Source organism: Mesocricetus auratus, unplaced genomic scaffold (assembly GCF_017639785.1).
Source record: "Mesocricetus auratus isolate SY011 unplaced genomic scaffold, BCM_Maur_2.0 Super-Scaffold_100014, whole genome shotgun sequence".
Lineage (NCBI taxonomy): Eukaryota > Metazoa > Chordata > Mammalia > Rodentia > Cricetidae > Mesocricetus > Mesocricetus auratus.
This window is the reverse complement of record NW_024429197.1, coordinates 61,783,054-61,797,368: the sequence shown is the minus strand read 5'-3', so window position 1 is coordinate 61,797,368 and position 14,315 is coordinate 61,783,054. Positions and strand designations below refer to the sequence as shown.

General features: G+C 37.8%; 1 protein-coding gene across 50 annotated transcripts in view; it reads right to left on the bottom strand.

The window, feature by feature from the left end:
• Ptprd (protein tyrosine phosphatase receptor type D) overlaps positions 1–14,315 on the bottom strand; it is a 2,190,171-nt gene that overhangs the window by 15,329 nt on the left and 2,160,527 nt on the right. The gene's annotated exons all lie outside the window — the stretch shown is intronic.

Below are 14,315 nucleotides of genomic sequence, written 5' to 3'. Positions count from 1 at the left end.
CTAACATATAAGAAAATTTTTATCATTTCATTACTCTCAAACCTATGAATTTGACTCAAGCAGGTATTACAATGATTTTCAATTAGAATAAAAAACACTGGGAGATACATATATATTCAAACAAAATAATGAGTAAATCCATACATACTGCCATCTTTGGTCATGTCACACAATATAGGTATTATTATTATTATATTTAGTATTATATTTATTTTACATTCTGACCGTATCCTCCCCTCTTTCCTCTCCTCCCACTCCCTCTCTTCACCTGCCCCTCCCCGCCCCAATACAGCCCTCCTTTGTATTTACCCAGAAAAGGGCAGGCCTCCCACGGGCTACAGCAAAGAATGGAATATCAAGATGCTGTAAATCCCAAGTTCCTCCCCCCAAAGATACAAACATTAATTGGGCAGTTCCTATTTTTTAAATTATTGGTCAGTATCTATTTAGAGTCACATGGTATATCTCTTGCCTGTTATGCTAACACTTGAGATGGGGAGGTAGGAAGATCAGGAGTTTGAGCTAGCCTAGTAAGTTTGAGACTAGTCTGGGATACATAAAATCCAGTTTCAAAAAATAAGGACAAAGATATCTAGTTAGGTTTTTAAGACAAAGTAATCTTACTCCATTTTTGATTGACAAATGAAAATGAAAACAAATTTTCTACTAGATAACTCAAGTATCTCTTATTGTAAAGTTCTGTTTTTGAAACTAGTCAAGTGGGATTATAAAATTAATATATGAAAATGTTGCACACTAAAAATAATGCAGAGTAGAATTAAGAGAAATCTTAGTAAGTAACAATCAGCCAAGTGTGTGCATGCGTGTTCCTTCTTATTTTCTTTTCTTTCAGAGCTGAATTTACTTGAAGATTCCCTGTGAAATTCAAGCAGTCAGTATGGGAAAATAAAGGCCTCAGTTTTGGTTACACGAGATTTAAGGTAAGTTTTAAACTCCATTACATGTTGGAAGAAACACACTGAAAGAAAAAGACATGAAAGAGACAATCCACAATGGCTGGCAAGGTCTGCTGCTCCAAGGAGACAGACACATTTAAGGGACTACTAGCTCACAGAGGCAGGGGGCTTAAAACACTGAGCATTCTCTAGTATGGAAAACAATACTAAGAAAATAGCACACCTTTGTTCCTGCAGTGTCAAGGTAAGCCTTGTGTTTGCTTTGATCTAATCCTTCAAGCTGAGCAGTTATGTGTTCAGAATGGATCGATGCAAATTGCCTTCTTCCTTTTGATTATGCATATTTGCCTCACAGGAAATATGCATTCATCAGGAAGAGGTATATATTACCAATACAGACTCTGTTCTAGTGTGTTTTCTGTTCCTTTGATAAACACCAGGACCAAAGGGAAGCCAAGACAGGAGAACCCCAAAAGCAAGGGCATAAAACAGATACCAATGGAGGAATGCTGCCTATTTACTTGACTCCAGGCTTTCTTATATAGCTCAGCCCCACCTGCCTTGGGGATAGTACTGTCCAAAATATGCTGAGCCCTTTTACATTAAGTAGGAGCAAGAAAAATGCCCCACAAATATGCCCAGAGGCCATCTGACGGAGACAATACTTCAACTGAGGATCCCTCTTCTAACATGTGTCAAGTTGACATACAAGATTAGTCATTGCAGACTATTGGTAATAGCTAGTCTCCTTCATTTATGGCATGTCACTGTTTGTTGGCTTTTGTATACTTGTTTTTATTTATTTGTCTGTTCAACTGCAATTCTATCTCTTTAGTCAATGAAAAATGAAGTGTCTTGCTAAGTCAGGAATACGATGTGACTATATGGTGACTTTGTTCTTATCATTAAAGATTCGAAAGCCTATCAAAGAATGTAATGATTTGGATAACTATGTTACAAGAAAAGACAGGGCTATGTTGGTATGGATTGGCAATGGGACTTGAAGGATGAAAACTGACTTCAAATCATATTGCTGTACAGACCCTAATAGGTCTGTATAAGGAGTCTGCCAAAAGTACACAGTTAATGAGTTTGATAAACACCAGGTCCAATCTCAAATGAACTGGCACTTTCTAGTGTCATGTGTCTATAAAGTAGTAAGAGAGCATTCGAAAAAGTACTTAATTCAATTATTGATCACTCCATATCAAATCCAGCTTTGATACAGGAACCTATTGTTTGTAGACTATACAAGTTTCACACAATCATGAATTTAAAATCACGTGTCTTTATGTCCTGCACCAAAGGCCCCTAGATTATAAAACTCTACATTTTAAGATCCCCGACTAACATGGCATTGATAGATCCTGAAAAAAAAAGCCTTTAGGAAATGAAGAATGCTGTATTTTCTTCCTTCTAACTTGGCATAATTTCTAATGAATACAGGTATAGGCACCTCTTTTTTAGCACAAAACGCAATATGAGTCTATCCAAGACTATATATCAAGTTGACTGTAGTTATGGTAGGAGCATTTTCTTAAAACTCCACCTAGCACCATTCAAATGTCTAGATGACACAGTGTTCTATAGTGTTACAGAAAGGTAACACAGAATCTCAGGAGACTGAGAGGAGTAATTCCAACTCCAAAGAATTCAAGGCTTTTTATAGTAATGATATTACCACCCCTCCAAAAAATGGAAGGGAAACAAATCAAATATGTATCTGAGTCTAAAATAAAATATTGTGAGAAGTGACAAAAGGGAGGCTATGAACAACATGTGTTTTCAATGCACAAAAGCATAACAAACTACTGTTTATTCTTGTTGTCCACAGAGAAGAAAGGCAAGGAATGGGCCTCCTTACAATTTATGTGTTCTCATTTTTCTGGGGTAGTCATTTTGAGGTTTAAGGATTAGATACATGCCCAACTTAAAGCAAATCTGAAAAATAAGGTACTTTTCCAGGTCCTAATGTGACCTTGAGAATGTTATATAAACTTTGTGAGGTTGTTATTTATTTATTTTCATTTTTATTACATCTAATAGTGATAATAGCTCTAGCCAATTAATGAGTCTAATGACCCAGTAAGTCTTAAGGCTGAATTAAACTTATCAAGGTTTCTGCAAACACAGGAAGAGGCAGCTCTTTTAGAAGTACATTTTTCAGTTTTATCCCTGAAGACAACAAGGACACAGGCAACAAAATTCTGGGAAAACTGTAAAAGTCTTTTCTGCATCATTTGTGATTCATCTTTTAAAACCTTGCTTTAATCTTCCTCCTCAGAGTATTCTAGCTTCTCTCCATATTTCTAACTAATAATAAATACCTCATATTCAAGAAACTTACTGCTTTCACATATATTGCCACAGCAAATGAGATGGAAGCCAAGAGCCTTTTCACTATAGGTCTTGGTATCTCAGTAGCACATAGTAAATGCTAGAGAGTGACAAACTTCCCTGATAGCAGGTCCCACTCCATTTATGCATATGTGCAAAACTAAAGCAAGCTGTTAAAGAGCTCCATGTGATGGAGACAACTCCAGCTGCTAAGAAATGGCAGTCCTTAGACACCAGTCTACGTCTGTAAGAAACAGAACCCTGAAAACGCAGCGCTTTTACAAGTGTGCAGATGACTACTGTTTGGATTTCTGCGTTCCCACAGCAGCACTTTCCTGCCTTCTCCAATTTACTCCATTTTTAGACATCAATACCTGAGTGCAGTGCACCTCTCAAAATGAAGAATTGAGTTTTGAAAGCAAATGCATTTTTCTTTGATGCTGAACCCGAGTTCCCCTCAGCAGTGATAATGATGAAGCCCTATTTAGTGTTGTTTGTTTCTCATCATTTCAACAGCCTTCAACGTGAAACATGATAAGGACAGCAGAACTGATAAACTACCCTTATTTTTATCTGTTTTCTGTCGGAGTAGTTGCCAAGCACTGAGACAAATTTTTCTAAATATCTTTCAAAAAAGGGGCATATCACCCTGTGCTTCAGGCTGAGGCCAGCACAATTCAGCACACTTATTATGCTACAGAACATTCCAGCAAAAGGGAAAAAGACAGCACTTTTATATCAAGCCCAGTGTTATGCTGGTCCCACTCTGTTACTGCTGGAGTAAACTTAGCTTTCCTAAGTTATTTTTTAGTTGGACAATGATGCCATTAATGAGAATCAGAATGCAAAGTCCATATTTCTTGTGATTTATCTAGCAAGCCCAAAGACTGTTAAACTTCAGTTCTTAAAACTGAACAATTTCTGTTAGTGAAACCACTGCAGTGTTTACACATGGAAAGACTATGCAATCCATTAAACAAGCATGCCTACCAGGAAATTGTTATTACTTCAATATCATCACTCATCCAGTTATAAGATTTGTTTTCAATTTCTAAAAACATGATTGAGTTAATCCCATGAGTTGAAATATGCTTAATGTCCCATGATGTGATACAGTAGTAATGTGCAAAACGAGAAATGTTAAGAGGCATAAGGGGACTATTTCGCACTAAAACCATTCAGGAGACGAGCTTAAGAGTTGGCGTTTCTGGCTAATTTAGTGGAGTTTTAATGCTGACCCTCAGCTGACACATCACTGATCTGGCAAAGGACAGCAGAATTCAGAACCCTCAGAGATCACTGAGCTGGATGAGAATACAGTAAAATCTAGCCAAAAATTATTGCTAGCAGTTTGTACATCTATCAGCTTGTAATTTGATTGGATATTAAATTTCAGCTATTAAGAATGGCATTTATGAACTGCAAGTTTATTTCAAAAGATGTCTATGGGAAGGTATTGGGTTTTATGACCAGTTTTACAGCTCTAAACTGGTGACCGTCCTAATAAAACTCTGAAGTAATTCTGATGAGGCTTCTGTTTTTGAATATCTTCTTTCCCCCATTTAAAATCAATGCTTAGCTTAATTTGTTGTTGTTATAGCCATGCCTAGGGCATCTATGAAAATAGATCCAGTGATATTTTATACTTCTAGTATCTCCTTCACATCAGGTGATGAAGGAAACAGTGAAGATTCTTTAATGTAAATATTCATCTGCTTAGTTTTACTTACACATATCATGAAATAGAGATTACATATTTTTGAACAAACATTAAAATAAAGAATTTATCCAAGCTATTTACAGAGACTGTATGCCTACACAATGTACTTGTTTTGGAGAGTAATTTTGGAGCACTTATTAAGGTTTAAAGTGCAGATATTTTTTTTACTTCTGGACATTTGTTATGGAGTCTATACATCCACTCACACATACAGAGGCTTCAGAGAGATCTTATCACAGTATTATTTGATAGCAAGTAAGCTGGATAAGCTAGTCACTGGCCAGAGACTATGATTAACTATGTTCTATCAAAACCATCACTACTATGTAACAATTAGAATGAATGAGATGACTGTATGTATTGATGCCTCACCCAAAGTTTGTAAGATATATTCCGACCTAACTATGCCACAGAAAAAATACACACCCTAAAACCCAAGTGTCTTTAACAGACCATACAACAAGATCATGCATTTCTATGAGATTATGTGTTGAGTAAGGAATAGGAATAGTTAGCTGTGAGAGGAAGAAATGGTGATGGGGATAGGGTAAGGGAAGTTTCACTGATGGATTTGAGTTGTTTATTTTTTAACAAGGACAGTAGAACCCTACAGAAATGGAACTGAGAAGAAATTAACAATAATGAACAACATATAGCTAGAGTACAAATCACAATGGAAGATCAGCCAAGTGTTGAGGATGCAAAAGGTACAGAGGGAGAAGAATTTACCTCTGCTTTGCTCAGAGAGGGTTAAGCCTGGATGAATTCAGAGTTGGTCTCACCATTCAAATGATGACTTGGAAGGAGTTTCAGAAAATAGGAGGATACTAGAGCCATCACAAAATACTAGAACAGCTAGACTTAAGGTTGAGAAGACTCAGAGCTGTACTAGCTGCCCCTATGGGTGAGGTGCACTCCGTCTCAGTGACATGTTCTAAGATCAGAACATGTTCATGCCCCATCCATAGAGAAGAAGCAGATGGCCTGCTTAATAGTGATCCCAGTACAGAATATGAAGAAATTAGAATTCCTTAGGTAGGACTCAATATTCTTAAAATATTCTCAATTAAAAACAAAAAGGAGGAATGAGCCTATAAAAAGCAAGTCCACTTGGGTCTATTCAGAAACTTTCCTGTAAAATGAAGACTAATAGAAATCCTCCACACAGTGCAGAATGGCCCTGGTTGAATCTCAACCAAATAGCTTATTTCTTACAAAGCGATGCCCAGAGTCAGTGAGGAGGCCTAGCAGTTTAACTAAGAGCAACCGAATAGGGCACCACAGGTCTCACCAGACAATACAAGACAGATCATGCCATTAGACTTGTATGGAAACAGCTGAAACATCTTCACAGAGGTAAAGTGAACAGTGGCATGGAATAATACGAGAACTACATTTGTTTACATAGAGCTGCTCTTTGCAAATGATATGATATAGCATTACCTAACTTCTATTTGGAAGATTCTATTTCTTTTTTTTTGGTTTTTACGAGACAGGGTTTCTATGTTTTGTTTCGGAGGCTATCGGTCCAGCCTGGCCTCGAATGCACAAAGATCCGCCTGCCTCTGCCTCCCGAGTGCTGGGATTAAAGGCGTGCGCCACCACCGCCCGGCTGGAAGATTCTATTTCTAAGTTAGAAAAAAGATACTGTCATTTACCAGACCTGGCACATAAAAACACATGGGAAGTATACTGGTAATCTTGTAGGAGAGAATATTCATACCAACTATAATGTGTATGACCTCCTAAGTTCACAAAGGGCCTAACTGTTAGCAACATAAACACTATTACTTCTGACTCAGGTTAAAGACAGGAAAGGAGAAGAGTCACTTAGAAACATTGGGAAAATCTTCAAAACTTAGCATCTTTGACTATCGGGGTACCAGCATTTTCCTCTTTAAAAAGTTCTATTCTCTTCATTTAAATATAAACAATCTAGTAGTTTCTGAATGTTCTAAATTGGAGGTCATGCTTCACAACCCCTCTCACTTTCCACTTTGATTCTCAGTATCAGTAAGACCACAAGAATTGAAGTGTCAATGCAATCAAGTGACCTACTGTTTCAAACAGAGCCTGTATCTCTGTGTATGTCATCCTGACAACCTGCAGGCACTTTTGTGTTGCTGCCGCCCCCCATGTTCCTGACATGGCCCCACATATGCAGAGCCGTCTTTGTCACCCTGCAGCACTGCTCTCAGTGCCCTGCCAAAGCTTCCAACAAGGGCAAGAGAGTGGACCAAGGTGACAGGATCCTTCCTAGGGAGCTGAAAGGTGCCCAGGCTTGTGGCCCTCATCTCTTGGAACCTAGCTGAGAGAAGGCACTTGTTCTCATGGAATTCTAGTGAAGCCCAAGATCTACAGATCGCAAGACTACTGGTGTTCTCAAATCAAAATACTGTACTTATAATTGCCATTTACTCATAAATAATGGCCTCTAATCCTATGTAGCTACTCAAAAGGAAATAAATTATGTATTTTTAAAAAGTACTTTCTGAATTGTCTTTATTCGCTAGGCTACATATAGTTAATATAGCTGTGTTTTTGATAACTTATGACACATTCTATCTCCTTTACAGTGTCCTAACATGAATATATAATGATTATTTGCTGAAAACTAGTGTAACAATATTTAGAACATCATACTGTTTTGTAGATAAGAATAGCCAAGATAAGCAGAATAATACCAGAAGACAGAAAACTATCAATAAATTGTGACACCTAAGAGGTGAAAGTTAATGTTGATAACTCAGCTCAATAAATATGGAATGAGAGATTCTTCCACATATCATTGCTACGAAACACAGCACCATATATGTGTTCACTGTTTCAGATGCCTGTGCACACTACAGGACAATGTGAAAACAAAACAAAAACAAAAACAAACCACCTTTTCTGACCTTTAATGCCAGCACTTAGGAGTCAGAAGCTGTGGGATCTCTGAGAGCTCGGAAAGCCCAGCATACATAGTGAGTTCCAAGGCAGCCAAAACAAACAAACAAACAAAAAACAAAACAAGCAACTCACAAACAACCAAAGAGCTTCTGCGGTTCTGCATCTGGATTTCTGATTCAGCGGTCTGGGGTAGAACTCAAGACAAAATATTTCTGACAAGTTCCAAAGTGATGCTGAAGCTGCCCTCTATGGCCACATGCAGGCAGCAAAGATATGAAATATGCTGACTACTCTTCAAAGTAAACAAAGTCAAACAGCTGATTTCGTTTTATGTATAAACAGTTAAAAAAAGAAAAAACAACTTGATATTTCTTTTGTTTCGAATTTGTTCCTTCAGTGAACTAAAATTTCAGTAGATAAGAGACTGCAAAAAACTTCCTTTATAAAAATAAATTACTTTTAATCTAAATATCAACTATACTACTATCTGCAGATGCCTGCAAGTACATGGACATGTCTAATAACCAAACTCCAAAGCTAGAAGCCCACCTTGCAAGTTTCCTTTGCCAGAGACAGTGCCAGATGCAAGCAAATAAGACACCGTGTAATGAGACCGAAACACAGTTTCCCAAAGACAGAAAGAAAAATAGCCAAGCAATAGAACTCAGATTGGAAAGACACAAAACAAAGATAACAGAACTATTTTTAAGTCTCATATTATGGCCGGGAGGAACAACAAAATAGTTTGAAATAGAAAGTCTTCATGCTGATTACGTGAAATCAAAATACACACTGTTCAAAGGCAGCCAACTTTTTTTTTTAATGCTATTGAGTTTATGCAATGAGTTTCAGTGTTCTCTTAGTCTGAGAGTATTTTGAAGTAAAATAGCAGGTACAGCTGGGAAAACTCAGTGATACCCTTGTCCAGATCTCAGCTAATAGGGTATAAAAATATGTCTACATATCCTGCAGATGTCTAGGTTCTTTTCTTTGCTGGTAATTTTATTCCTAAGTCATTATTGACAGCTGTTTGTTCTGATAGAACCCAATTGCTCTCTACCAGTCTCAGCTGCTTGTAGACTGATTTCCTTCCCTTATAGAGTATATTTCATATAAACACAGGCAGAAAAAATTACCAATTAACTAAATATGTGTGCACAAAATGCTTCATTGAGAGCTCTGATCAAGTAATGCATCTAGCTGTAACAGGTCACAGGAAATTACAGCACTTATAGTTTAGAGAATTAACCATAATTACATGGAAATATTCACAAGCACCGAAATATATCAATGATGAGTGACAGCATCTGAAAAATTGTCCTTTTATTAGAACAACTTATAAATTACTATATTTGAGGAATCGTCAGGACATTTATTCTATTGATAGATAAACTCAATGACATCTCTGACATAAACGATATGCTATGCCGCATCTGAAATGTCTCTCATAATTGACACAATGGAGGCATTTTTGGCAGAGTCATTTCATCCAGGCTTCCTTCCCTGGAGGGCAGACTTCCTGGGCATTCACCAGATCTTTCCTTCATCCTTTATCACTGCAGGGGAGGAACTGTTTTTCCTAACTTTATTGGAAAGAATGGAGTATTTTTGAAAGTAAGCATTTTCCTTGTAGGTGACTCTTCAAACTGAGTCTCGTTTAAGGCCCTCCTCAAGAAATGTGGAAACAGCTTGACAATGCTCATTCTATCCTGTTCAATGCCTCTGTGTGCTTATTCATGGGGCCTAGGCAATTTGGAGTACTTGATACTGACTTTACGAGGGACTGGCACCCTCCTAAAGAGTAAACTATGGGATGAAATAATTATAAACTATTAACAGCAAAAACACTGCATTTGAGAAAAACAAAAGTTCATTTTAATGTTCTCTCCTCTCTTTTGTGTCCCTCCTTCCCTTTCCCCCAAATCACTGGAGATTGAGGAGATTAACTAACTAAACACGAGCAAAGTTCTCCTTAGTAAGGAATCCATTCAAGGAAGATGTATATTTGCTTAATACCAGAGACACTATATGGTGTCAGTATATATTTCTAAGACACTAAATACTTTGCACACAGATAAATCTCAGATACTGGGAATCCTGGGATGCTTATTTCCCATAGAGAAGATAGTGTGGAATGCACACATGTGTGCACATGAATGCATGTGTGTCTTAAGGGATGCCAAATGCCATCATACATTGCCATTGATATCAGACATGATGCTAATTAGAATACAAGCTCTATGCACAACATTTACAAAGCTTACAATAATGAATATAAAGTATCCCAAGGGAATTGGTTGCTCACAACAATCTGGTTAATAGCCTATAGTTCCCCTTCTGTTTTAAATAGCAACTGAAACCATTTTATTTGACTACTGCTTAATTTTTTTCTACTGATGCATGTATGCCCATATCATTTAAAATTCTTGTATAGCTTGGCTCCCAGAATAGTATTGGATTATGATCCTACTGTTCTAATATTCATGTATTTATCACATGCACTTTCAAATTACAGAAATTTAATGGGTTGTAAGTGACACTTAAGGGGAAACATTCAGTTTTGATCTATGAAATGAAAATCACTTAAAAGGCAATACTGCTATACTGAAAGAAAAAGTGTGTGTGAGCATGTGTGATGAGCTCACAGAGTCTAGGCTGGTTGGTCAGAGAGCTCTACCTCCCCATTTCTGGGATTTCAAGCACTGCGCCATCACACCCAGCTTTTTCACCTAGTTGCTACGAATCCAACTCAGGGCCTTTCCACAGATTGCGTAAACCATCTCCCCAGATCCCTTTTGAAGACTCACTTTTTACTGTTAGAAGGGTCGAATATAGTGAGGACACTGCCTTGAGAGGATGGTGCCATTTTGTTAACATATACATGTGGCATGGCAAGCTGTCCCTAGTATGATGATACATTTTCTGAGAGAGTTAGATTGGAGGACTTTTTCTTCCCAGAGAATGGACTTTGCATTCACCATCTGTGTCTTCCTTCTGCAATCCATTGACAAAACACCTACTTGTCTTCCCCGATTCTGCTTTCTCCCATGATATGGAAACCCACTGCTTAAGCTTGCTTTATCAGGGCAGTGTGGCAGAATGTCCTTCATACAACAGATCCTTGGGGAATGCTTATTTCCTTCCTCTCCTTTCACCAGAGCATGAAGACTTGGAGTTTAGCATGTTCTATTAGTTGACCTAGAGGCTGAATAGAACTATGTTTCTATCATTGCATTGTTTATATTAATGATATTGATGCAATCAATATTCTACTTTATTAAGCAGTTTCTATCATTCCAAAGGAAGCAATATAACATAAATTTAAAACAGGCTTTGGCTTTGGAAGAGAACTTAGAAAAATCTCATGTGGTGCATCTCAGCATGAACCCTGTGACCAGCATCTTTTGGGAAACATATTAGAAATGCAGTATTTCAATCTAATCTACAGAATCATCAACTCTGGCAACAAGCAACCTGTGCTATACACATCAAGAAAGCACCCACCTTGCCAAACTGGAAATGTCTGTAGAATGGAAAATAAAGGAAAGCAAGAAGGGTGAACTCCTCAAGACTGAAATAAGAATTCTCAACCTCAGGGCCTGTGCTCTGCTTGGGTTGGGTTCAGACGGTGCTTATGTAGTGACTACTGTTTGCTTAGCCCTGTGTTCATGTCCATGTGCCCAAGGCTCTCTGTTCATACCCATCAATGAATTCCATTTATATAATTTAATAACTAGCCCAATCACTCCCTTTCCTCCAGGCCCTTGGCTCACTGCTCTACAGCTCAAGGCGTTCAGCATCTCTCTTGGACTCCGTACTTTTCTGTGATATTACAGTGCTTATTCCATAGGAACTAGATATTTTAATCATACAATTGAACTATTTAATGAACATATGAGATACAGATATGAAGCAGTGATTTTGTTCCTTTAAAAGCAAAGTCGAATGATTTGGAAAGGCTTTGTTAATGTGTGCCTTGCTACTCCTCCAAGAAGTGTGGTTACATTAGGTAAAGGCGAAAAATCTAAAAAATTGGAAACATTGATAAAGTTGTAGAAGGGTTCTAAACTTGAGTTGCTCCAAATCCTTTAAGCTTGTGGTTGATTTAAATATACTAATCTCATTATAGTTTATACACCCCACAAGCTCATGGTTACTCTTTGCAAGACATGTATTTCATATCTAACAACAAAGCTCCATACTCCACACAGTTCACTTTTAATAAACACTAATTATTTTAACACACACACACACACACACACACACACACACACACAGTTAATTAGGAATGGCTAACTGATGTCTTAAATTACACTCATGAGTTCCTATGGTTTTTATTTCATATAAGACAAATTATGTAGGCTACAGGGGATATTCCTATATGATAGCATTTGCTGCAGTCCTTAAAGATTTCCAATGAGGAAAATAGTGTTTCATGACTGACTACACATTACAGTGGCATTCTTGGAAGCTCATGATATAAACTGGTATTTTTTCAGCTCAAGAAATCACTTATTTTTACCCATATTTATTCAAGTATAGAAATTGTATACCTCCATTCAGCTTTATTAGGAATTCAGAATTAATGTGCACATACATTGATGAGGTGTCCTAGATGCTTGAGTGACTTGCTTCTTCTTCACATTTTTAAAAAATTTTTCGAGACAGGGTTTCTCTGTATTGTTTTGGAGGCTGTCCTAGAACTCACTCTGTAGACCAGGCTGGCCTCAAACTCACAGAGATCTGCCTGCCTCTGCCTCCCGAGTGCTGGGATTAAAGGTGTGCGCCACCAACGCCCAGCTTTCACATTTTTTTTTTGTTTCATACATTTTCTCACACTTCTTGTATAAGTCAGACAAGGTATAAGAATTACTGATCAGATTATATATGGGAATGATTGGTTGCAGAGTAGTCAGTGGTTGGATTGGAATTTTTGACATCTTTTTTTCTCTCCTTTCTTCCAAATTGGGAAGCAAACCATTCCCGGTACAGCTCTCCTCTCACAGACTAAAAGCAGACATTTTAGCGGGGTGGTGCAAAATATAGGATGTTAGATAAGAGGGAATGGTTGGAGCTACCAGAACTGACCACAAAATTTCAACATTTAATTTAAAAATAAAAGTGGTGAACTTTTATTTTTAAATGTGTTTGCACAACCCCCTGATAGGCTAAAAGTGTGCCACTATGGAAAATCCCCAAGCACCTTCTCCCACTCACATTATGATTGGATGGGAAACAGGAACTATCTTTTTGTGTTTTTTTCCCTTTAAAACTAGCTTCTGCCCCTGGATTTGAAGCCCAAATCCTGCAGTCTCCCTGATAGAAGTGTTTCTAAATAAATTTTTGGCTTGCTGGGGAAAAAAGGTGTTTTGCAAGACAAATGTTCCCAAAGACAGTTTTAGGTTTAAGCTCTGCATAGATGGAGGTGGTTTCAATACACTGGGATTATTTAAAAACTCATGTCTTCAGGGTTTCACTTTAAAAAGTAGTGTAAATATCAGATCACAGAAGCACAGAAGATCTAACTTTGAAGAACCACACCTGGAAGTGAGACATTGGTAATGTGTGCTCTGTATGCCATGGATGAGGGCCCTAAGTCAAGGTAAGGCTCAAATGCTGAATTATGTAATGATCTTCTTTAACATACAGAAAATGAATAGTTATTTAGCAAGCACTGCTGGAAATGTTGATAACTGAAGTAGGTTAATGCTTGGGGAATCATAGTCTCCCCATTTTGAGTCTGCTTGAGAATGTCCAAGGTAGGAAACCTTAGAAAAACATCTCTGTCAGAACGTAGGATCCCCACCATGAAAGACACAGCAGTGAGGACATGATTTGATCTTCTAGTAGCTCAGACTGGATCATGGCCAAATTGTGAAGTGCTGCAACTTTTCCTGGACCTATTGGGTGGGGGATAATTCCACAGTGCTACTTGATGAAGCTGACTGCGCAGAGGCAGACAGAGACTTCAGAAAAGGCATCACGGTGCCTTGGGAATTGGCAGACCTTTCTACATTTGTATGCTACAGAGATTTACTCTGAAAGTGATTTCCATGCAGAATCATCATCTTGGATTTTTATATATGTTTATTCTAAGCCTTCAGGAAATATAAACGTAAGAATGAAGGTACCCACACCCACGGCTTACAGCCGGGATGCATCCTCACAGCTTCTTACTGAATTCTGGAAAGGTTTTGCTAAGCTGGGAGCTTTACTATTGTACTTAACAAACCAATAAGTTTGAGTTTAATTGAACTAAGATAACAAGTGTATTTGAGGCTGTAGGACATAAGAGAAAATAGTCTGAAACAAGGTCAATCATTTTCTGACACACAAAAGACAGATGAAATGTTAACCACAGGTTATAAAGATTTTTTTTGTGGTTTATAAAATGATTGGTTCTCGGTTTTCCGAAGGAAGGAATGACTGTGGCTCTAGGCTGAATAAGA